Source organism: Loxodonta africana, chromosome 2 (genome assembly GCF_030014295.1).
Source record: "Loxodonta africana isolate mLoxAfr1 chromosome 2, mLoxAfr1.hap2, whole genome shotgun sequence".
NCBI classification, from domain to species: Eukaryota; Metazoa; Chordata; class Mammalia; order Proboscidea; family Elephantidae; genus Loxodonta; species Loxodonta africana.
The window spans coordinates 303,054-328,134 of NC_087343.1; the positions used below are offsets into that span (position 1 = coordinate 303,054).

A 25,081-nucleotide genomic window follows, 5' to 3' on the forward strand; every position below is an offset into this window, starting at 1 on the left:
GGCTTGCTTTCCGCTTCTGAAATCAAAAAGGTCTAAGAAGTGAGCCCGGAGTCACAGTCTGCCCCCTCACAGGCCCTGTCTCAGAAATGCTCTCGGGCCAGGCAGAGCCCCCAGGGCCTTCCTGAAGCCCCACACCCCTGATGTCCCCCATATGTTCCCCCTTCTCTCGGCCTGTTACACCTCCCCAACCTGCCCCCCACACCTCTACCTCCCGACGTCCCCCCACCCCTGCACCTCCCCGACCTGCCCCCACCCCCATACCTCCCTGACCTGCCCCCCACACTTCCACCTCTCCGGCCTCTCCCCCACTCCGGCACCCCTTACCTCCCCCCACCCCACACCTCCCTGACCTGCCCCCTACACCTCCACCACCCCGACCTCCCCCCATACTTCTACCTCTCCAACCTCCCCCCACCCCTGCACCTCCCTGACTTGCTCCCTACACCTCCACCTCCCCGACATCCCCCCACACCTCCTGATGGCCCCCCACACCTCCCCAACATCCCCCCTACACCACCCAATGTCCCACCCCTGCACCCCTGACCTCCCCGTACCCCACACCTCCCTGACCTGCCCCCTACTGCTCCACCGCCCAACCTCCCCCCCATACCTCGACCTCCCCCCACCCCCACACCTCCCCGATATCATCCACCACCCCCATGCCTCCCGGACGTCCCCCCACACCTCCCCAACATCCCCCCTACACCTCCCCATGTCCCACCTCCTGCACCTCGTGGAACTCCCCCCATTCCTCCACCTCCCTGAGCCCCCCCACTTCTCCATCTTTCCAACATCATCCCCCCACCCCTGTGCCTCCCCGACCTCTTCCCCCACACCTCCACCTCTCCAACGCCACATTCCCTCCCATCTCCCCAACACCCTCCCATCTCCCACACTTCCCGCTATGCATCCCCAAATCTCCCCCACCAGTCAGTTAGGTTCTGCTACATTCTCTAGAGAACTCTTAGATTTCCTGAAAAATTTTGTCTGGGTGGCAGATTCAAATTTATTTTAGAAAGTGGGCATTTCTCTTTCTTGAAAGGAGGAAGGAACTATTGCTTGTTTCCACACTCTGTCCTTGCCCTGTGCATGTTTGTCCCCCGCCCGCACCCCCACATCTGCCTCAACCACTTAGGTAAGGATCCTTCCATCTCCACAGAATAAGACTGCTATGGACCCCCCCCCACCCCTCCACTTGGCGCCTTGTAGGGAGGTGAAGGAGGGGGTGCCCGACTGCTCTGACTTTGAACCCTGCCCCTTAGCTCCCTCTCTAGGTTTTCTGTGCTCTTTCTGGGGCCCAGACTGATTGCATTTTCTTTTTTCTCTATTTTTTTTTTTTTTTTACTGTGCTTTAGGTGAAAGTATACAGCTCAAATTAGTTTCTCATTCAAAAATTTGTACACGGATTGTTCTGTGACATTGGTAGCAATCCCTGCAATGTGTCAGCCCCTTTCCACGGGATTCCCTGTGTCCATTCATCCAGTTTTCCTGTTTTTTCCGGCCTTATCTTTGCTTTTGGGCAGATGTTGCCCATTTGGTCTTGTATTATCGATTGAACTAAAAAGCCCTTTTCTCACGTGTGTTATTTGTTTTATAGGCCTGCCTAATCTTTGGCCGTCCGGGACCCTCTATTGTGATCCCTGTCAGAGCAGTCGGTGGGGGCAGTCAGGCACCACCTAGTTCTTCTGAGCCCTGTTTTCGCCTTTTGTTCTCCCCAGGAGGTTTCTTCAGCTCTAGCTCCACCCCTTCCACCGTGCAGTTCTGTTTTGCCATCCTGCACACCTGTGCCCTATACCCTCCTTTGCCCCGAGTGGTCCTCTCTGGCTCTGGCCTCCTGGCTGCAACTTTAAAAAACGGCTGCACTGAGGCAGGTCATCAAGAATGGTCAGAACTTTGGAGACAAAGGGATCCCAAAGCTTCCAGAGGGAAAACCAGGTCCGCAGGAGGCTCAGGAATAAGAACAGCGTTGACTTCTCAGTGTCACGTCGGACCCTATGAGGCATTGGAGCCATGCCTCAAATGCTGAGGGAAAATTATTTTCAAACTTGAATTCTTTCCTTGGTCAAGCCATCAGTTGGCTTTACATGTGACTAAGTTTTCAAGACAGTTTCCCCCTGTGGTCTGTGCACTAGGAAACTGCTGAAGGATGTGCTCCAGCAAAATCAAGTGAGTAAACTTAAAAAGAGGAAGGCCCTGCAATTCAGGAAACATGGGAAGCAGTGAAAAGGGGTGTTACCCAGCTGGGATGTGGGGAGTTTGATGGATTTCCATCTTATTAAAACCTCTGGGAAACTCATGAAGAGACCTTTTACAGAGGTTCTGGGGAGACAGTGACAAACTGATCAAATGAGTCATTATGCTATCTGGGCTGTTGGGGGAGCATTATACAAGAAGGGGAATAAAACTACAGTAGAAAAATTGGCCCTCGCTCCTCTCCTCCTCCCTTCTCTCTCCACCCACAAGGCTGTTCTGGGCTCTGGGGCCAAAGCAGGGATCAAGGAGGACATAAGTTTCTGCCCTCACAGACACTACACTGGGGAAGGGGAGAGGCAATAAACCCAACTGTCAGGTGATAGTGGGGTAGCCAGCCCAAGGCCCTGCTGGAAGGAGACCTTTAAGCTGAAGAAAGTGAGGAGACAGGACAACTGAGGGAGGGGTGGGGGCATTCCAGGCAGATGAAAGGGCTCCTCTGAATGGAGGAGAGTGGGCCAAGAGTGTCAAGACTTCAGCTGACAGTTTCTGTACAGTTTCTGTAGGGTCCTGGCTGCCTGAGGGTCTGGAGGGGCGGGGCCCTGGGGAGAGGCAGAGGGTGCAGCCAGGGGTGGGGCCTGTGCTCTGTGCGCAGTTTGAGAGAAGGGTGGAGGTTGCCATTTTCTCTTGTACTTTCAGCTGTGCAGCCTCACCGGCCTTGCTCCTGCCGCTCCTGCCACGGGAAGTAGCATTGAGGAGCCGTCTCTTTCCAGCTGGTTCCCTGGTGGGCGGGACTGGAGACTAGGAGGGGCTCACTGTGAAATGGAGGTGCTGTCTTCCCACTTAGGGAAGTGCCCTTTGAGCTAGAAAGCTCCAAGAGGTCCCCTACCACACTTAAGAGCCCAGGGTCCCTGGCCTCCCCAAGCAGCCAGCCTTCCTACAGCCTCAGATTCACCTGCCCTTTGCAGCTCCGTGATTCTACCTACCCCGGGCACTGATTAGAAAAATACTACGTGCTTCTTGCAAAACTATTCAGAGATTACAGAAATTTAAAAATTAAAAAAAATAGAAATCTCAGAGTGAGCCATCCAAACCTTTTATCTGCATGACGCACTTTGCAAAAATGAGATCTAGTGCTCTAGGTTTAACAATTTAAAAGTACAATATAGCTGGATGTCTGCATGTCAAAAAGCCATGTGAAGACCTCCCCCAGCACTCCCGCCCCACCGCGTGCAGATAGGCCTGACTTTCGTGGATGAGCTGGAAGCAAATGCATACTCCAGCAGAATCAACAGTGTGAAAAACAGGACAGGGAGGCGACAGCGACAGCCAGTAACAGAGACTGGGCATGGAATATCTGGGGAAAATCCTTTCAGGCGAAGTCTGCCCGTGCAAAGGCCCTGAGGCAGTCCCGCCTATCCTGTTCAGAGGACACCCAGTAGGCCAGGGTGGATGGAGGAAGGCTCAAGGGCCGCCTGGAAGACTGGGTTTACCCAGAGCTTGACCCCAGGCAGGCGTGATCCACCGGTCTGAGAAGGGACTGCAGGGGGCGGCAGTACGCACCAGGAGAACCGGCGGAAGTGGCCGCTGGGCACCGGGCCTGGGCCGCCTGGATGGAGACCGCGGCGGTGCTGACCGGCCAAGCGCGGGCCCAGAGAGGACTGGACACGAGGGGGCGTCGGGCGACTCCTCGGCGGGCCCCAGTGAGGGCAGTGGCGCTGCGGCTTGGGGGCGCCCCCCGCGGAAGTTGGGCAGACACATAAGGACGTGGGGGAGGGTCGTGAGGGTCCCAGGGGGGGCCTGTGGTCAGAGTGCGTGGGGGGCTGTCCAGGAGTAGGGGGGCCTCCGTGCCCCCGGCGCGGACACTACCCTGTGGGACCCCACATGTCCCTGACGAGGGGCGCCCTCGAATGCTGTGGCCTCGCCCGCAGCACATCTAGGCCTGCTGCGTTGTCCCCGGGTAAACTCAGGAGGAACGATTTGGGTCAATAAGTATTATATTAATATTTTATAGTTTACAAAATCGTTCAGTCCTTTTTTATTCTCACAGTGACCCCATGGACCAGGAGGGGAGGGGCGCGCTGTACCCACGTTACCGCGGCCGGAGGTCCACGCGCGGGGTGCGAGGAGCGCCGGCGGCGGGGAGAGGGAACGGCGACCAGCTTCTGTGGGGCCTCCCGGGGCCTGTGCGCGCGGGGCAGAAGAGGGTGCGGAGCTCGGGCCGGGAGCAGGGGGTGTCCAGAGGCGCAGAGCGCGGCCCCACCGGCAACGAAAGACCCCGGGAGGGTTGCAAGGGGCGCGGGGCCGGACCCCCACTAGGGCGCGTGCAGGGCGGGGGGTGACTCTGGGCCTGTGCGCGCAGGGCCGCGAGGGATACATGGCACGACTCCCCACCCCAACAGGCGCATTCCAGTGAGGCGCAGGGCAGGATCCCTCCCTGCCCCGAGCCGGTAGACCAGGTGGAGAGCCCGGAGCGCCAGGCGACGCTGGCAGGCTGGGCGGGACTGCACGCGTGCGCCCCCTGCCGCCTCCCCAGGCTGTCCGCTGCGGGGTGGGGCCGCGAGCAGGGGCGGGCTAGCGTGCGAGGGGACAGCCCTACCGCGCCCGCCGCCACCACCTGGTCCCGGGATGAGAGCGCCCGCAGCCACGCTGCCCCAGCCCTGCACCCGTGCCGGCTCCCTTAGCGGGCACGCCTGAGCCTCCGAGGGGCCCCGCTGAGCCCGGTAAGTGCCATGGGGGGTGCTCTGTTGGCTCGCTTCGCCTTGAGCCATCCCCGGGGGACGTCCCCGGGACCGAGAACCCCCGGGAGACTCGGTGATGCCCGTCGTGCGGAGCCCGGACCCTCTTCCCTCTGTGCGCCCAGCTCCACCCACCTTCGCACCCCGAGGCTCAGAGGCCACTGGACCGCAGGAGCGCTGGGGTTCTAGGGGTAGTTTCTCATTCCAAAATAAAACGGTTTTTTTGAGGGAAGCGTGTCCCAGTGCATCTTCCTCAGGTCCCTGTGGGAGGACCCCCACCCCTACCCCATGAATCAAAAACCCTGTGCCCCTGACCTCTGATTTCACCCGCTGCTCTAGGGGAGTCTGCTAGTGCACTTGGCCCCTAACCCAACTTCTTTTGGAAAATGTTTGTGGCAGACGCTGGCAGGGGGCTTCTAACAGGCCTCACTCCTCCCTGGGTGGCTGAACCGGGCATGTTGAGAGCTGGGGGTGCAGACCCGGATGGAGGGGGCCTCCAGGCAGGGATGGGAGTGCCAGGCAGAGCCTCTTCCCCGTGGGCAGGGGAGGGAGCACCATCGGGGTCCTGTCCTTAGGGGAAGTCCTCCTGCTGGAATTATCTCCGTTTTTGTTAGTGGCACACAAAATATATATTTTCTTACTTTCTTATTTGGAGTGACTGAATATCCCAGATTTGGATACTTTGTGGATTGTGGAAGCCTGGGCCTCTGAGTTGCCAGGCCCTCTTCCCACTGCCGTCCTCAGCGTTCAGCTGGGATCTGTTGGGGGTCCCCAGTAAGGCAGGGCATGGACCAGGGGACGCCCCCCCATCCTGGTCTAAGGCCTTGCACGGCCCACTTCTCCCAGCCTGTCCCTCCCAGGGTTCCAGGGGCTGGTTCCAGGTGGCATTTGCCCTTGTCCAGCTATGGCAGCCCAAAGTCCTGTCACATGGAGGGGAAGCGAGGGGCCTTGGCTCCTCGGGATGGTCACTAGTGACCAGCTACAGGCTGTGGTCGGGGAGGATGTTCCCTCCCTCCTGCTTGCTGGGTGGCTTGCCCACCCGTCTGACTCTCCCTGGTGGGGTGACCTGCCCATGTCTCTGCCCAGTATTGTCCCAGCCCCGCACTCACTTTCATGGCCCCCTTGTGAGGCGGCCCTCAGGGCAGGGATGCCCCAGTAAGCAGCAGTCGTGGGGGTGGGGCGCCATGTACAGGCAAAGCTGTTCCCTTCACCCTCCTGCGGCAGGCATGGTTGGTATACCAACCAACCCACTGCCATCGAGTCGATTCCGACTCATAGCGACCCTATAGGACAGAGTAGAACAACCTGTAGAGTTTCCAAGGAGTGTCTGGTGGATTAGAACTCAGTGACCCCAATTTAGGGGTAAAGAGGTTGAGGGGGTAACCTGTCCAGGGGCGCAGAGACGGCTGGTAGAGTTTGGACTCCCAGACAGAGCATTGGCGGGGGGGGGGGGGTGCCCAGGCCCTACCTGCAGATGTGCTGGTATCTTGGGGGGGGGGAGTTGGAAGGTGGATATTTTAAGTTTTTTGTGCTTGTCTGCATTTTCTAAAATGATCAGATATTATTTTTACCATAAGAAAAAAGGTTCTGTAAAAACTACTTCTCTGAGACTCAAAGCGCATTGCGGGGCGGGGGGGGGCACCCTCTCCCTGACAGCCTCTAAGGCCACCCGAGCATCCAGGAGCCCTGAGGGGAGGGTCCTCCCCGCCCCCCGGGAGTCCTGCCTCAGCGGGCATCTCAGTAACGACTCATTCCATAGAGAGGAGGCCCAGTCCTCGGTGGGTGAGAGGCAGCGGGTGTGGGAGGAGGCCGCGGGGCCCGGGGCTCCTGTGATTTCTCCCTCCTTGCCCCCCACCCCAATACTCTGCAGATTATTCATCAGCTTTGGTGCTTCTTATGATGGCCTGCGTTGGCAGGTCCCCAGAGCTGAGCTGCAGACTTCAGGGAAGGGGGCTTTGTGAGCGCGCTTTGCACCCTGAGGCGGGCATCGCAGGCTAAGCGGAGGTCACCGGGCAGGGCCAGCGGGAGGGATCCAGGCCGGGCCAGGCGTCATGGTGGAGGCAGAGGGGCTGTGAGGGTCCAAGGCCCGAATGTACACGGAGCAGGAAGCTGGGCGTCCGAGGGTGGGTTCTGAGCTCTTGTGCCAGAGACGTCCATGCTGCCACCAGGGAGAATGGGGTGGGGGTGGCAGGGGGAGGAAGACATGAGTGTGTGGATTGGGGGCCAGCCAAGAAGGAGCTGGTATTGAGGCTGAGGGCGGGCAGGACAGTGCGGCCCCTCGCAGGGGCCCTGCTGCTTGAAGTAGGGAACCGAGTTGGGGAAAGTGAGGAGAGTGGGCCCGCCTGCTCACCCACGGGGGTGTCCTGGCGCCTGGCATCTCCTCTGCCTCCTCAGTTCCTGCCCTGAGGCCCGCTTCCCTTGGGGGTGAGGCTGGGCTAGGCCGGTGGATTCAGTGGTGCGGTCAGCCGGGGTTCACTGTGCACGCCCGTCTCTGCAGCGGGTGCGGTGCGCGGGGAGATGCCTTGCTTGCCCTTGGGGTGGGGCAGGCCGGGCGCGGCCTTGGGAGTTTCCTGTTTGAGCCAAAGGCCCTGCGTTCAGTCGGATGGCCTTGGCAGCTTCGCCTGCCAAGCGCTTGTGGAGATGGGTACGGAGCAGGCACATGGTGACGCAGGGCGGCTGGCGCCGGCACAACACGGGCTACCACACCATCACTCCTCTGAGAAGGCCTGGCCTTCCAAAGCATCGGTCTCACCCCACTGCACCTGCCTGCAACATTGCTGATCGACCCCATCCCCACAACTCACACAGCTCATCCTTCAGCCATTCTTCTTCCTCTCCTTCTCTACCTGGTCACCCCCTCCCCCAGTCTCACCCTTGACCCAGCACGCCCTCCAGCTCTGACCCCCTGACCCCACATGCCCTCTGGTCTCACCCATTCTGACCACACACACAAACCCCTAGTCTCACCCCTGACCCCCATGCCCCCCCAGTCTCACCCTCTGGGACCCCACAGGCCCCCCAGGTCTTAGGCCATCCTCTGCTCCCCTCTCTGCAAAACTCACTGGAGGAGTTCCTTCCTAGTTTGATAAGAATTGTTTCCTTGTTTTTAAATCATGAATGGATGTTGGGTTTTGTCAATCTTTTTTTGCATGTATTGAGATGATCACATGTATTTTATTCTCTAGTTTGTTAATATAGTGAATTAGTGTTTGATTTTTGAATGTTGAAGCAGCCTTGAACCCCTTGGAGAAACCCAACTTGTCCTGATGTATCGTCCTTTCTATGTATTGCTGGCTACAATTTAATAATGCGTAATTGATTATTTTTGGTGTCTATGTTCATGAGAAATATTGGTCTGTAGTTTTTTCTAATTGTTTTGGTATCAGGGTAATGCTGGCCTCATAAATGAGTTGGCAATATTAAACTTTTACTCATTTTTCTACTATAGATTGCAGAGAATTGGTATTATTTCTTACTTAAATTGATAGAATGTACCAGTAAAACCACCTGAGCCTGGAGTTTTTGTTGTTGTGGGAAGATTTTAAACTACAAATTGCATTTTTAAAAACAGATGTAGGACTATTCAAGTTATTTACGTATATATATATACACACACATACATTTCAGTTAGCTCAAGCATAACAATGATTGTAAGGGTGGCGCAGTGTTTCGTTCCGTCGTGCATAGGGTCGCTATGAGTCAGAACCGACTCGGCAGCACCTAACAACAACAACATTTTAGTGAGTTTTGGTAGTGTATGTCTTTCAAAGAGTTGGTCCATTTCATCTAAGTGGTTGAATTTATGGGAATACTATTCCCTTATTTTCCTCTTCCACCACTTGCCTGCCGATTTGTCCTACTGTGGCGGCTTTTGTGTGTTGCTGTGATGCTGGAAGCTATGCCACCGGTATTCAGACACCAGCAGGGTCATCCAAGGAGGACAGGTTTCAGGTGAGCTTCCAGACTAAGACAGACTAGGAAGAAGGACCCGGCAGTCTACTTCTGAAAAGCATTAGCCAGTGAAAACATTATGAATAGAAGCGGAACATTCACTGATATAGTGCTAGAAGGTGAGCCCCCCAGGTTGGAAGGCACTCAAAAGATGACTGGGGAAGAGCTGCCTCCTCAAAGTAGAGTCGACCTTAATGACGTGGGTGGAGTAAAATTTCCGGGACCTTCATTTGCTGATGTGGCACGACTCAAAATGAGAAGAAACAGCTGCAAACATCCATTAATAATCGGAACCTGGAATTACAAAGTATGAATCCAGGAAAACTGGAAATCATCAAAAATGAAACGGAACAGATAAACATGGATATCCTAGGCATTTGTGAGCCGAAATGTACTGGTATTGGCCATTTTGAATTAGACAATCATATGGTCTACTATGCTGGGAATGACAACTTGAAGAGGAATGGTGTTGCATTCATCGTGAAAAAGAACATTTCAAGATCTATCCTGAAGTACAACGCTGTCAGTGACAGGATAATATCCACACGCTACAAGGAAGACCAGTTAATACAACTGTTATTCAAATTGTTGCACCAACCACCAAGGCCAAAGATGAAGAAATTTTTACCAACTTCCGAAGTCTGAAATTGATCAAACATGCAATCAGGATGCATTGATAATTGCTGGTGATTGGAATTAGAAATTTGGAAACAAAGAAGAAGGATCAGTAGTTGGAAAATATGGTCTTGGTGATAGAAATGACGCTGGAGATTGGATGATTGAATTTTGCAAGACCAACAACTTTTTTTATTTGTGCTTTAAGTGAAAGTTTACAATTCAAGTCAGTTTCTCAAACAAGAACTTATACACACATCGTTATGTGACCCTAATTGCTCTCCCTACAATGTGACAGCACACTCCTCTCCACTCTGTATTTCCCGTGTCCATTCAACCAGCTTCTGCCCCTCTCTGCCTTCTCATCCCACCTCCAGACAGGAGCTGCCCACATAGTCTCCTGTGTTTACTTGAGCTAAGCAGCACACTCCTCACCAGTATCATTTTATGTCTTATAGTCCAGTCTAATCTTTGTCTGAAGAGTTGGCTTCCAGAATGGTTTTAGTTTTGGGCTAACAGAGATTCCAGGGGCCATGACCTCTGGGGTCCCTCCAGTCTCAGTCAGACCATTAAGTTTGGTCTTTTTACTAGAATATGAGGTCTGCATCCCACTTTTCCACTGCTCCATCAAGGATTCTCTGTTGTGTTCCCTGTCAGGGCAGTCATTGGTGGTAGCCGGGTACCATCTAGTTCTTCCAGTCTCAGGCTGATGGAGTCTGGTTTACGTGGCTCTTTCTTTCTCTTGGGCTTGTATTTTCCTTTTATCCTTGGTGTTCTTCATTCTCCTTTGCTCCAGGTGGTTTGAGACCATTTGATCATCTTAGATGGCATTTAAGACCCCAGATGCCACTCATTGAAGTGGGATGCAGAACGTTTTCTTAATACACTTTGTTATGCCAGTTGACCTAGGTGTCCCCTGAAACCATGGAACCCAGACCACTGCCCCTGCTACTCTGTCCCTTGAAGTGTTTGCTTGTATTCAGGAAACTTAGTTTTTGGATTAGTTGTGCTGACTTGCCCTGTATTGTGTGCTGTCTTTCCCTTCACCTAAAATAATTCTTGTCTACTATCTAATCAGTGAATACCCTTCTCCCTCCCTCCATCCCCACCCTTGTAACCATCAAAGTATGTTTTCCTCTGTGTTTAAACCTTTTCTCAAGTTCTTATAATAGTGGTCTCATGCAATATTTGTCCTTTTGCAACTGACTAATTTCACTCACCATAAGCCTTCCAGATTCCTCCATGTTATGGAATGTTTCACAGATTCATCGTTGTTCTTTGTTGTTGTGTACTATTCCATTCTGTGAATATACTATAATTTGTTTATGCATTCATCTGTTGATAGGCACATTGGTTGTTTTCATCTTCTTGCTATTTAAACAGTGCTGTAGTGAACATGGGTGTGCATATATCTATTCGTGTGAAGACTCTTATTTCTTTAGGACATATTCCAAGGAGTGGGATTGCTGGATAGTATGGTAGCTCTATTTCTAGCTCTCTAAGGAAGTGCCAAATTGATTCCCAAAGTGGTTGTACCATTTTACATTCCTACCAACGGTGTATAAGTGTTCCAGTCTCTCCACAGCCTCTCCAACATTTATTATTTTGTGTTTTTTGGATTAATGCCAGCCTTGTTGGGGTGAGATGGTATCTCGTTGTAGTTTTGATTTGCATTTCTCTAATGGCTAATGATTGTGAACATTTCCTCATGTATCTGTTAGCCACCTGAATGTCATCTTTAGTGAAGTGCCTGTTTATATCCTTTGCCCATTTTTAAATTGGATTGTCTTTTTGTTGTTGAGGTTTTGCAATATCTTGTAGATTTTAGAAATTAGACACTGATTGGATTTGTCATAGCCAAAACTTTTTTCCCAGTCTGTAGGTTGTCTTTTTCCTCTTTTGTTGAAGTCTTTGGATGAGCGTAGGTGTTTGATTTTTAGGAGCTCCCAGTTATCTAGTTTCTCTTCTGGTGTTTGTGCATTGTTGGTAATGTTTTGTATACTGTTTATGCCATGCATTAGGGCTCTTAGCATTGTCCCTATGTTTTCTTCCATGATATTTATCGTTTTAGATTTTATATTTAGGTCTTTGACCCATTTTGAGTTAGTTTTTGTGCATGGTGTGAGGTAGGGGTCTTATTTCATTTTTTTGCAGATGGTTATTCAGTTGTGCCTGCACCATTTGTTAAAGAGACCGTCTTTTCCCCATTTAACTGACTTTGGGCCTTTGTCAAATATCAGCTGCTCATACACCCAGTCCACTGCCGTCGAGTCGATTCCGACTCATAGCGACCCTATATGACAGAGTGGAACAGCCCCATAGAGTTTCCCAGGACCACCTGGCGGATTTGAACTGCCCTCCTCTTGGTTAGCAGCTGTAGCACTTAAGCATTACACCACCAGGGTTTCCTGCTCCTAGGTGGATGCATTTATGTGTGGATTCTCAATTCTGTTCCACTGGTCTGTGTATCTGTTGTTGTACCAGTACCAGGCTCTTTTCACTACTGTGGCGGTATAATAGGTTCTAAAATCAGGAAGTGTGAGGCCTCCCACTTTGTTCTTTTTCAGTAATGCTTTACTTATCTGGGTCCTCTTCCCTTTCCATACGAAGTTCATGATTTGTTTCTCTATCTCATTAAAAAATAGCATTGGAATTTGGATAGGAATTGCATTGTATCTGTAGATCGCTTTGGGTAGAATGGACATTTTCACCAGGTTGAGTCTTCCTATCCATGAGCAAGGTATGTTTTTCCACTTATATAGGTCTCTTTTGGCTTCTTGCAGTAGTGTCTTGTAGTTTTCTTTGTATAGGCCTTTTACATCTCTGGTTAGATTTATTTCTAAGTATTTTATTTTCTTGGGGGCCTATTGAAAATGGTATTGATTTGGTGATTTCCTCTTTGACGTTCTCTTTGTTGGTGTAGAGGAATCAAACTGATTTTTTTAAATAATTTTTATTTTGCTTTAAGTGAAAGTTTACAAATTAAGTCAGTCTTTCATATAAAAATTTATATACACCTTGCTACATACTCCTAGTTGCTCTCCCCTTAATGAGACAGCACTCTCCTTCCCTCCACTCTCTATTTTCATGTCCATTCGGCCAGCTTCTGACCCTCTCTGCCCTCTCGTTTCCCCTGTAGACAGGAGCTGCCCACATAGTCTCATGTGTCTACATGATCCAAGAAGCTCACTCTTCACCAGTATCATTTTCTATCCCATAGTCCAGTCCAATCCCTGTCTGAAGAGTTGGCTTTGGGAATGGTTCCTGTTTTGGGCTAATAGAAGGTCTGAGGACCCTGACTTCAGGGGTCCTTCTAGTCTCAGTCAGACCATTAAGTCTGGTCTTTTTACAAGAATTTGGGGTCTGCATCCCACTGCTCTCCTGCTCCCTCAGGGGTTCTCTGTTGTGTTCCCAGTTAGGGCAGTCATCGGTTGTAGCCGGGCACCATCTAGTTCTTCTGGTCTCAGGCTGATGTAGTCTCTGGTTTATGTAGCCCTTTCTGTCTCTTGGGCTCATAATTACCCTGTGTCTTTGGTGTTCTTCATTCTCCTTTGCTCCAGGTGGGTTGAGACCAATTGATGCATCTTAGATGGCTCCTTGCTAGCATTTAAGACCCCAGACTCCATGCTCCAAAATGGGATGCAGAATGTTTTCTTGATAGATTTTATTATGCCAATTGACTTAGATGTCCCCTGAAACCATGGTCCCCACACCCCCACCCCTGCTACACTGGTCTTCGAAGCATTCAGTTTATTCAGGAAACTTCTTTGCTTTTGATTTAGTCCAGTTGTGCTCATCTTGCCTGTACTGCGTGTTGTCTTTCCCTTCACCTAAAATAGTTCTTATCTACTATCTAATTAGTGAGAACCCCTCTCCTTCCCTCCCCACTCTCATAACCATCAAAGAATATTTTCTTCTGTGTTTAAACCTTTTCTTGAGTTCTTATAATAGTGGTCTCGTACAATATTTGTCCTTTTTTCAACTGACTAATTTCACTCAGCATGATGCCTTCCAGATTCCTCCATATTATGAAATATTTTATGGATTCATCATTGTTCTTTATCGATCTGATTCCATTGTGTGAATGTACCATAATTTATTTATCCATTCATCTGTTGATGGGCACATTGGTTGCTTCCATCTTTTTGCTATTGTAAACAGTGCTGCAATGAGTATGAGTGTGCATATATCTGTCCATGTAAAGGCTCTTATTTCTCTAGGATATATTCTGAGTAATGGAATTGCTGGATCGTATGGTAGTTCTATTTCTAGCTTTTTAAGGAAGCACCAAATCAATTTCCAAAGTGGTTGTACCATTTTACATTCCCACCAGCAGTGTAGAAGTGACCCAGTCTCTCCATAACCTCTCAAACATTTATTATTTTATGTTTTTTGGATCAATGCCAGCCTTGTTGGAGTGAGATGGAATGTCATTGTAGTTTTGATTTGCATTTCTCTAATGGCTAATGATCGTGAGCATTTCCTCATGTATCTTTTGGCTACTGAATGTCTTCTTTAGTGAAGTGCCTGTTCATGTCCTTTGCCCATTTTTTAATTGGGTTATTTGTCTTTTTGTTGTTGAGTTTTTGCAGTATCATGTAGATTTTAGAGATTAGATGCTGATTGGAAATGTGGTAGCTAAAAACTTTTTCCCACTCTGTAGATAATCTTTTTCCTCTTTTGGTGAAGTCTTTGGGTGAGCATAGGTTTTTTATTTTTAGGAGCTCCCAGTTATCTAGTTTCTCCTCTGCATTTTTAGTAATGTTTTGTATACTGTTTATGCCATGTATTAGGGCTCCTAGCTTTGTCCCTATTTTTCTTCCATGATCTTTATCATTTTCAGTTTTATATTTAGCCCTTTGATCTATTTTGAGTTTGTTTTTGTGCATGGTGTGAGGTATGGGTCTTGTTTCATTTTTTTGCAGATGGATATCCAGTTTTGCCAGCACCATTTGTTAAAGAGAATGTCTTTTCCACATTAAACAAGCTTTGGGCCTTTGTCAAATATCAGCTGCTCGTATGTGGATAGATTTATGTCTGGATTCTCAATTCTGTTCCATTGGTCTATGTATCTGTTGTTGTACCAGCACCAGGGTGTTTTGACTACTGTGGTGGTATAATAGTTTCTAAGATCAGGTAGAGTGAGACCTCCCACTTTGTTCTTTTTCAGTAATGCTTTACTTATCCGGGGTCTCTTTCTCTTCCATAAGAAGTTGGTGATTTGTTTCTCCATCTCATTAAAAAATGCCGTTGGAATTTGGATCAGAATTGCATTGTATCTATAAGATCGCTTTTTGTAGAATAGACATTTTTATAATATTAAGTCTTCCTATCCATGAGCAAGGTATGTTTTCCACTTACGTAGGTCTCTTTTGGTTTCTTGCAGTAGTGTCTTGTAGTTTCCTTTGTATAGGCCTTTTATGTCTGTGGTAGGATTCATTCCTAAGTATTTTATCTTCTTGTGGGCTACTGTAAATGGTAATGATTTGGTGATTTCCTTTTCGATGTTCTTTTTGTTGGTGTAGAGGAATCCAGCTGATTTTTGTATGTTTATCTTGTATCCTGATACTCTACTAAAGTCTTCTATTAGTTTCAGTAGTTTTCTTGAGGAGTCTTTAGGGTTTTCTTTGTATAAGATCATGTCATCTCCAAATAGGAATACTTTTACTTCTTCCTTACCAATTTGGATGCCCTTTATCTCTTTATCTAGCCTAGTAGCTCTGGCTAGGACCTCCAGCACAATGTTGAGTATAGTGGTGATAAAGGGCATCCTTGCCTGGTTCCTGATCTCAAGGGGCATGCTTTCAGACTCTCTCCATTTAGGATGATGTTGTTGGCTTTATATAAATGCCTTTTACTATGTTGAGGAATTTTCCTTCTATTCCTATTTTGCTGAGAGTTTTTATCATGAATAGGTGTTGAACTTTGTCAAATGCCTTTTCTGCACCAATTGATAGGATCATGTGGTTCTTGTCCTTTGTTTTATTTATGTGATGGATTTCATAGATTGTTTTTCTAATGTTGAACTATCCCTGCATACCTGGTGTGAATTCCACTTCATCATGGTGATTTTTTTTTTTTGATATGTTGTTGAATTCTATTTGCTAGAATTTTGTTGAAGATTTTTGTATCTAACGTATGTAATTTTCTTTTTTTTTGTGGTGTCTTTACCTGATTTTGGTATCAGGGATAAGCTGGTTTCACAGAATGAGTTTGAGTGTATTCTGTCCTTTTCTATGCTCTGAAATACCTTTAGTAGTAGTGGTGTCAAGTCTTCTCTGGAAGTCTGGTAGAACTCTGCAATGAAGCCATCCCAGGCAGGGCTTTTTTCTTGTTGGCACTTTTTGATTACCTTTTCAATTTCTTCTTTGTTATGGGTCTATTTAGTTGTTCTACCTCTGTTTGTGTTAGTTTAGGTAGGTAGTGTGTTTCTAGAAATTCATCCATTTCTTCTAGGTTTCCAAATTTGTTAGAGTACAATTTTTCATAGTAATCTGATATGATTTTTTTAATTTCAGTTGGGTCTGTTGTAATATCGCCCATCTCATTTCTTATTTGGGTTATTTGCTTCCTCTCCTGTTTTTCTTTTGACAGTTAGGTCAAATGTTTATCAATTTTGTTAATTTATTCAAAGTTGTAGGGATAAGTCTTTGATTTTGTCCCTTTTTTCTTTTTTACTTGTGTATTTATTGATATAAATTGACCTCTGAGCACTGTATTAGCTGTGCTCCAAAGGTTGTGGTAGGAAGTTTTTACATTATCATTGCATTCTATGAATTTCTTCACTTCGTCCTTGATGTCTTCTATAACCCAGTCGTTTTTGAGCAGGATATTGTTCAGTTTCCAAGTGTTCGATTTCTTCTCCCTGCTTTTTTCTGTTATTGACTTCTATTTTTATGGCCTTATGGTTAACAAAGGTGGTTTGTAATATTTCAATGTTTTGGATTTTGCTAAGGCTTGCTTTATGACCTAATATGTGGTCTATTCTAGAGAACGTTCCATGTGCATTGGAAAAGAAAGTATACTTGGCTGGTGTTGGGTGGAGTGTTCTGTATATGTCTATGAGGTCAAGTTGGCTGATTGTGGCATTTAGATCTTCCGAGTCTTTATTGAGCTTCTTTCTGGATGTTCTGTCCTTCACCAAAAGTGGTGTGTTGAAGTCTCCTACTCCTGTGAAGCTATCTCACTTTTTAATGCTGTTAGAGTTTGTTTTATGTATCTTGCACGCCTATCATTGGGTGAATAAATATTTAATATGGTTATATCCTCCTGGTATGTTGTCCCTTTAATCATTATATAGTGTCCTTCCTTATCCTTTGTGGTGGACTTAGCTTTAAAGTCTATTTTTTCAGAAATTAATATTGCCACTCCTGCTCTTTTTTGATTGTTGTTTGCTTGATATTTTTTTTCCATCCTTGAGTTTTAGTTTTTGCATCCGTAAGTCTAAGGTGTGTCTCTTGTAGGCAGCATATAGATGGATCATGTTTTTTTTAATCCATTCTGCCACTCTCTGTCTCTTTATTGGTGCATTTAATTCATTTACATTCAGCATAATTAGGGATAGGTATGAGTTTAGCGCTGTCTTTTTGATGTCTTTTTTGTGTGTTGTTGACAGTTTCTTTTTCCCACTTAATTTTTTGTGCTGAGTAGTTTATCTTTATATATTGTCTTTTCCTCTTATTCATAGTTGTTGATTTTGTTTCTGCTTTGTCTTTATTTTTTCACTTGTATTTTATTTTGTTGAGTAGAATCTTTACTCTCTTCTGTGGTTACCTTAACATTTACCGGTATTTTTCTAAGTTTAAACCTAAATTTTATTTCTTCCAACTCCTTGTCTTCCTCTCCATAGGAAAGCTCTATGACTGCATTTCATAGTGCCTCCTTATTGTTTTAATGTTGTCTTCTTGTAAATAATGACATCGCTGTTTCCTTGTTTTGATCGTTTTTTTATCTTGATTTATTTTTGTGGTTTCCCTATCTGGGTTGACATCTGATTACTCTGTTCGTTGTTCTAGTCTTGGGTTGATATCTGATATTATTGATTTTCTAATGAGAGAACTCCCTTTAGTATTTCTTCTAGTTTTGGTTTGGTTTTTACACATTCCCTAAACTTCTGTTTATCAGGAAATGTCCTAATTTCACCTTCATATTTGAGAGACAGTTTTGCTGGTTGTATGATTTTTGGCTGGCAATTTTTTCCTTCAGTGCTTTATATAAGCCGTTTCATTGCCTTCTTGCCTGCATGGTTTCCGCCGAGCAGTCCAAGCTTATTCATATTGACTTTCCTTTGTAGGTGACTTTTCGCTTATCCCTATATGCTCTTAAAATTCTTTTTCTTTGGTTTTGGCAAGCTTGATTATAGTATGTCTTGGTGACTTCTTTTAAGATCTTCATTATCTGCAGTTCGATGAGCATCTTGGATAGATGTCATCTCATCTTTCACGATATTAGGGAAGTTTTCTGCCAACAAATCTTCAACAAGTCTCTCTGTACTTTCTGTTACCCCTCCTTGTTCTGGTAGTGCAATCACTCATAGGTTATTTCTCTTGATAGAGTGCCACATGATTCTTAGGGTTTCTTCATTTTTTTTAATTCTTTTATCTGATTTTTCTTCAAATATATTGATGCCATGTGCTTTATCTTCCCTCTGACCAATTCTGCCTTCCACTTGCTCAGTTCTGCTCCTCTGACTTTGTATTGAATTGTCTAATTCTGTAGTTTTATTGTTAATCTTCTGAATTTCTGATTGCTGTCTCTGTATGGATTCTTGCAGCTTATTAAACTTTTCACATTCTTGAATAACCTTTTTAATTTCTTCAACTGCTTTATCTGTGTGTTCCCTGGCTTGTCCTGTGTATTGCCTGATCTCCTTCTTGATGTCTTAAAGAATTCTATATATCAATCCTTTGTATTCTGCATCCGGTAATTCCAGGAATGCACCTTCATCCAGAAGATTCCTTGATTCTTTGTTGTGAGAGCTTGTTGAAGCAAATATGTTCTGCTTCTTTATGTGATTAGATATTGACTGTTGTCTCTGAGCCATCTATAAGTTATTGTATTAGTTTATTTTATGTTTGCTTACTGTATCCTAGCTTCTTGCTTTGTTTTGTTTTGATATACCCAAATGGGTTGCTTGAGTAAGCTAGCTTGATTATTTTCACCTTTGATGCTCTAACATCCTGTCAACAGATGGCTAGAGGTGTTACCATTTATATCAGTCTAGGAGTCCATTCACTTTTCTTGTATGAATTCAGCTCAGGTGTCCAGGTAGCTGGTCATCAAGTGTATGGTACAGACTTAGAGGGGCAGGGGTGATTGGTGTAGGTAGAGGTATCTGGTTGCAGTAGGGGGTCACGCTCTGAACAAGGCATTAGACTGACAGCCATCCCCCGAGAGACTGTGAGGAAAGTGCGTCCCTGTTCCCTAGAGTGCACAGGTGGGTGGGTTCTGCAGCCGGACCATGGGCAGCCATTGCTTTTGGTTGTAATGACTGGGAGGTACCAGTTATCCTTAGACCCCTGTCACGGGTGGCTGAGTGACCTGAATGGAGCCACCAGTCCTTAGGCCCCTGATGTGGGTAGATGAGGACCCTGTTTAATAGGCAAAGCAGTGTCAAACACCAAATACCCACCTCTTTACCACACAGCTGAAACAGCTGCAGCCTGCCAACAAGAGCCTATTCTCCTGAAATAGGCCCACACAGGCCCATGCAGGGGTGCAAGGTATTCAAGGCCCACAGACCATTTATGCCTGGACAGGAGCTGATTCTGTTCTGAGCTCCCTAGCTTAGTGGAGCTGGTGGATTATCTTTTCCCTCAAGGCCAGGAGAATGGCTGAGGATGCAGAGCAGGGCCTGTCTCAGGCCCAGGGAAATCAACAGCCTGTGAAGCCGTCTTGGGGTGTGGGGGCGTGGTAAACTATATGCAAGTACTCAGGTTTTGCCTAGAGAGCCGTTCTTCTTTGGTTCCGGAGGTGTGAGTAGGCCGTGCAGCTGGCTGTTTATCCCCAGGAAACTGCAACCGAATGCTACCACCAGCCTGCTGCAGCCGCTCGCGTGAATAGCGCCTGAAGGTTTCCGGCGATTCGGGTCCAGCAATTCCTCTCCATTTCTGAACCATCTCTCCCTCCCCCTGCTGCTAAGTCTGTTTTCTAACTTTGCCTGTGATGTTCGGAGCTCCTAGCTTGTTATAAATATAATCGTTTCTCTTGTTTTTTCAGGTCTTTGTTGTAAGAGGGTTCACCAGAAGTGTCTGACTACTCTGACATCTCGGCCCCACCTCCCAAACTGATCTTTGTATGTTTATCTTGTAGCCTGATACTTTGCTGAAATCTTCTATTAGGTTCAGTAGTTTTCTTGTGCATTCTTTTTTTAAAATGAATTTTAGATGAAGGTTTATAGAAGAAACTACTTTCTCATCAAACAGTACACACATTGTTGTATGACATTGGTTAACAACTCCATGACATGTCAACACTCTCCCTTCTTAACCCTGGATTCCCTATTACCAGCTTTCTGTACCCTCTTGCCTTCCAGTCCCTGCCCCAGGGCTGGCATGCCCCTTTGGTCTTGTTTTCTTCCGCAGGCCTGTTCAATCTTTGGCTGAAGGGTGAACCTCAGGAGTGACCTCATTACTGAGCTGACAGGGTGTCCAGGGGCCATACTCTCAGGGTTTCTCCAGTATCTGTCAGGCAAGCAAGTCTGGTTTTTCTTTTTGAGTTAGAATTTTGTTCTACATTTTTCTCCACCTCTCTCTCGGACCCTCTGTTGTGATCCCTGTCAGAGCAGTCAGTGGTGGTAGCCAGGCACCATCTAGTTGTACTGGACTCAGTCTGGTGGAGGCCATGGTAGATGTGGTCCATTAGTCCTTTGGACTAATCTTTCCCTTGTGTCTTTAGTTTTCTTCATTCTTTCTTGCTCCCAAAGGGGTGGGACCAGTGGAGTATCCTAGATGGCAGTTCACAGGCTTTTAAGACCCCAGACGCTACTAATCAAAGTAGAATGTAGAACATTTTCCTTATAAACTGTATCATGCCAGTTAAGTTAAATTTTCCCTGAGACCATGGTCCCCACAGCCCTCAACCCAGCAATTCGGTCCCTTAGGGAGTTTGGGTGTGTCTGTGGAGCTACCATGACCTCACCTTGTACAGGTTGTGCTGACTTCCCCATTATTGTATACCATCTTACAGTTCACCAACGTTACCACTTATCTACTGTCGATTAAGTGTTTTTCCATCCGCACCCCTCCCCTCCTTCATAACCATCAAATATTGTTTCTTTTTGTATGTAAATCTCTTCATGAGTTTTTACAGTATGGTCTCATACAAATATTTGTCCCTTTATGATTGACTTATTTCACTCACCGTAATGCCCTCCAGATCATCCATGTTATGAGATGCTTCACAGATTCATCCTTGTTCTTTACCATTGTGTAATACTCCATTGAATATATGTACCACAGTTTGTTTATCCATTCATCTGTTGATGGGCATCTAGGTTGTTTCCATCTTTTTGCTATTGTGAACAATGCTGCAATGAACATGGGTGTGCATATGTCTATTCATGTGATGACTCATTTCTCTAGGAAATATTCTTAGAAGTGGGATTGCTGAATCTTATGGTATTTCTATTTCTGGTTTTCTAAGGAAGTGTCATATCATTTTCCAGAATGGTTTTTATCATTTTGCATTCCCACTAGCAGTCCGTAAGACTTCCGTTCTCCCTGCAGCCTCTCCAACATTTGTTATTTTCTGTTTTGTTGATTCGGGCCAGTAATGCTGGGGTGAGATGGTATCTCATTGTGGTTTTGATTTGCATTTCTCTGATGGCTAGAGATGATGTCCTCATGTGTCTGTTGGGCGCTTGAATGTCTTTGGTGAAGTGTCTGTTCATTTCTTTTGCCTATTTTTTAATTGGATTATTTGTCTTTTTGTTGTAGAGGTGTTGGATTTTCTTGTAGATTTTAGAGATTAGACCTTTGTCTGATTTGTAATAGCCAAAGTTTTTTTCTCCAGTCTAGGTTCTTTTTTTACTCTTTTGGTGAACATAAAGTGTTTAATTTTTTTTGAAGATCCTAGTTGTCTAGCTTATCCTTTGGAGCTTCAGTGCTGTTGGTTTTGGTTTGTATCCTGTTGATGCCATGTATTAGGGCCTCTGGCATTGATCCTAGTTTTTCTTCTATGAATTTCATAGTTTTGGGCTTTGTATTTAGGTCTTTGACCCATTCTGAATGAGTTTTTCTGTGTGGTGTGAGGCGTGGGTTCTGGTTCACTTTTCTGCAGATGGACATCCAGTTTTGCCAGCACCATTTGTTAAAAAGACTGCCTTTTCCCCATTTGATGGATTTGGGGCCCTTGTCGAAGATCAGGGGAACATAGGTGGATGGATTTACATCTGGGTTCTAAGTTCTGTTCCATTAGTCAACATATCTGTTGTAGCAGTACCAGGCTGTTTTGACTACCATAGCCGTATAGCAGGTTCTGAGGTCGGGTAGTGCAAATCCTCCTACTTTATTCTTCTTCTTCAATAGTTCTTTACTCATCTGGGGCTCCTTCCCTTTCCATACAAAGTTAATGATAAAGCTTTTCCATCTCTTTAAAGAATGTTTTTGGTATTTGGATTGATATTGCATTGTATTTGTAAATCGCTTTGGGTAGAATTGTCATTTTCACAATGTTGAGTTTACCTATCCATGAGCATCGTATGTTTTTCCATTTATGTAGATCTCTTTTGGTTTCTTGCAGTACTGTTTTGTAGCTTTCTTTGTATAGGTCTTTTACATCCCTGGATAGATTTATTCCCAAGTATTTTACTTTTTTAGGGGCTATTATAAATGGTATTGTTTTCCTGATTTCCTTTTCTTAGTTTTCTTTGTTGGTGTATAGGAATCCAAATGATTTTTGTACGTTTATCTTATGCTACTCTGTTGAATCTTTCTATTAGTTCCAGTAGTTTTCTCATGGAGTCATATGGGTTTTCTATGTATAGTATCATATCGTTCTCAAAGAAGAACTGTTTAACTTCTTCATTACCAATTTGGATGCCCTTTATTTCTGTTTCTTGCCTTATTGCTCTAGCTAGGACTTCCAACACAATGTTAAATAGGAGTGGTGATAAAGGGCATCCTTGTCTTTTTCCTGTTCTCAAGGGGAATGTTTTCAGCCTCTCTCCATTAAGAATGATGTTGGCCATTGGTTTTGCATAGATGCCCTTTATAATGTTCAGAAATTTTCCTCTTATACCAATTTTATTGAGAGTTTTTATCAAGAACAGTTTTGGACTTTGTCGAATGCCTTTTCTGCATTGATAGAGATGATCATGTGATTCTTTCCTTGTATTTATGTGTTGGATTATGTTGATTGATTTTCTAATGTTGAACCATCCTTGCACACCTGGTATGAATCTTACGTGGTCATGGTATATTATTTTTTTAATATGATGCTGAATTCTATTGGCTAGAATTTTGTCAAGAATTTTTGCTTCTGTATTCATGAGAGATATTGGTCTGTAATTTCCTTTTTTTGTGGTGTCTTTTTTTTTTTTTTTACCCGGTTTTGGTATCAGGTTTATGCTGGTTTTATAGAATGAATTCCAAAGTATCACTTCCTTTTCTATGTTCTGAAATAGTTTGAACAGTGCTGGTGTAAGCTCTTCTCTGAATGTTTGGTAAAATTCTACAGTGAAGCCATCTGGGCCAGGGCTTTTTTTGGTTGGGAGTTTTTTGTTTTTTTTTAAATACCTTTTCAATCTCTTCTCTTGTTATGGGTCTGTTCAGATTTTCAATGGCATTTTGTGTTAGTTTTGGTAGGTAGTGTGTCTCTAGAAATTTGTCCATTTCCTCTAGGTTTTCAAGTTTGTTGGAGTATTATTTTTCATAATATTCTGTTATGATCCATTTTATTTCAGTTGTGTCTGTTGTAATGTCCCCCATTTCATTCTTATTTGTGTTATTTGTATTCTCTTCTGTTTCTCTTTTGTCAGTTGGCCAGTGGTTTGTCGGTTTTGTTGATCCTTTCAAAGAACCAACGTCTGGTTTTGTTGATTCTTTCTATTGCTTTTCTATTCTCTATGTCATTTATTTCTGCTCTGATCTTTATTATTTCCTTTCTTCTGGTGGCTGTGGGCTTCTTTTGCTGTTCTCTTTCTATTTGTTCAAGTTGTGTAGCTAACGTTTTGATTTTGTCCCTTTCTTCTTTTTTGGTGTGTGCATCTATTGCTATAAATTGACCTCTGAGGGCTGCCTTTGCTGTATCCTGAGGGTTTTGGTATGATGTGTTTTCATTCTCATTTGATTCTGGGAATTTTTTGATTCCATCTTTGATTTCTTTTATTACCCAGTGGTTTTTAAGCAGGATATTATTCAGTTTCCATGTAACTGATTTTTTTTTTTTTCTTACTCTTCATGTTGTTAATTTCTACTTTGATGGTGTTGTGGTCACAGAAGATATTTTGTATTATCTCAGTGTTTTGGATTTTGTTGAGGGTTGATCTGTGGCATAAGATGTGGTCTATTCTGAACAGTGTTCCATGTGCGTTGGGAAAGAATGTGTACTTTGCAGCAGTTGGGTGGAGCCTTCTTTATATGTCTATGAGGTCAAGTTGGCTGATTGTGCTCTTTAGCTCTTCTGTATCTTTGTTGAGTTTCTTTCTAGATGTTCTGTTCTTTACTGAGAGTGGTGTGTTGAAGTCTCCTACTATTATTATGGAACTGTCAATTTCTCTTTTCAGTGCTGTTGGAATTTGTTTTATGTATTTTGGAGACCTGTCATTGGGTGCATAGATGTTTATTATGTTTAAGTTTCATGATGGATCGTCCCTTTAATCATTATATAGTGCTCTTCTTTGTCTTTTATGGTGGATTTTGTTTTAAAGTCTATTTTATCTGAGATTAGTATTGGCATGCCTGCTTTTTTTTTTTGATATTTATATGCTTGATATATTTTTTTCCACCCTTTGATTTTTAATAGATTTACATCTTTGTTTCTAAGATGTGTCTCTTGTAGACAGCATATTGATTGACCCTGTTTTTTAATCCATTCTGTCACTGTCTCTTTCTGGGTGCATGTAGGCCATTTACATTCAGGGTAATTATTGATAGGTGTGAGTTTATTGCTGTCATTTTGTAGTGCCTTTTTTTGGTGGTGCTAACATTTTCTTTGTTCCTCTTACTCTCCTGTGCTGAGTTCCTTTTGTTTGTGGATTTCTTTTTCATTTCTTTTGTTTTTGTAGATTTTGTTTTCTTTGAGACTTTATGTTTTTCTTCTTTATTTTGATGAATAGGTTTGTTAACTTTGTGATTACCTTGAAATTTACCGTTATCTTCCTAGGTTTGAACCAGTCTATTATTGCCTTGCCTTCCCTTCCATTAGAAAGCTCTACACCTATATTGTTTATCATGGATTGAATCGTGTCCCCCAAAAAATATGTGTTATCAACTTGGTTAGGCCATGATTCCCAGTATTGTGTGATTGTTCTCCATTTTGTGATTGTAATTTTATGTTGAGAGGATTAGGCTGGGATCATAACACCACCCTTACTTAGGTCTCCTCCCTGATCCAAGGTAAAGGGAGTTTCCTCAAGAGATAAAAGG

At 45.3% G+C, this 25,081-nt stretch overlaps 1 protein-coding gene across 2 annotated transcripts in view; it reads left to right on the plus strand.

Moving 5' to 3' along the window:
• The first annotated feature begins 4,802 nt into the window (after window positions 1-4,802).
• AHRR (aryl hydrocarbon receptor repressor) overlaps window positions 4,803-25,081 on the plus strand; it is a 140,751-nt gene continuing 120,472 nt past the window's right edge. For both annotated transcript variants that reach the window (XM_064270268.1, XM_064270274.1), the window contains exon 1: window positions 4,803-4,913. The gene's annotated coding sequence lies outside the window, so the exon portion shown is untranslated. The remainder of the gene's footprint in view (window positions 4,914-25,081) is intronic.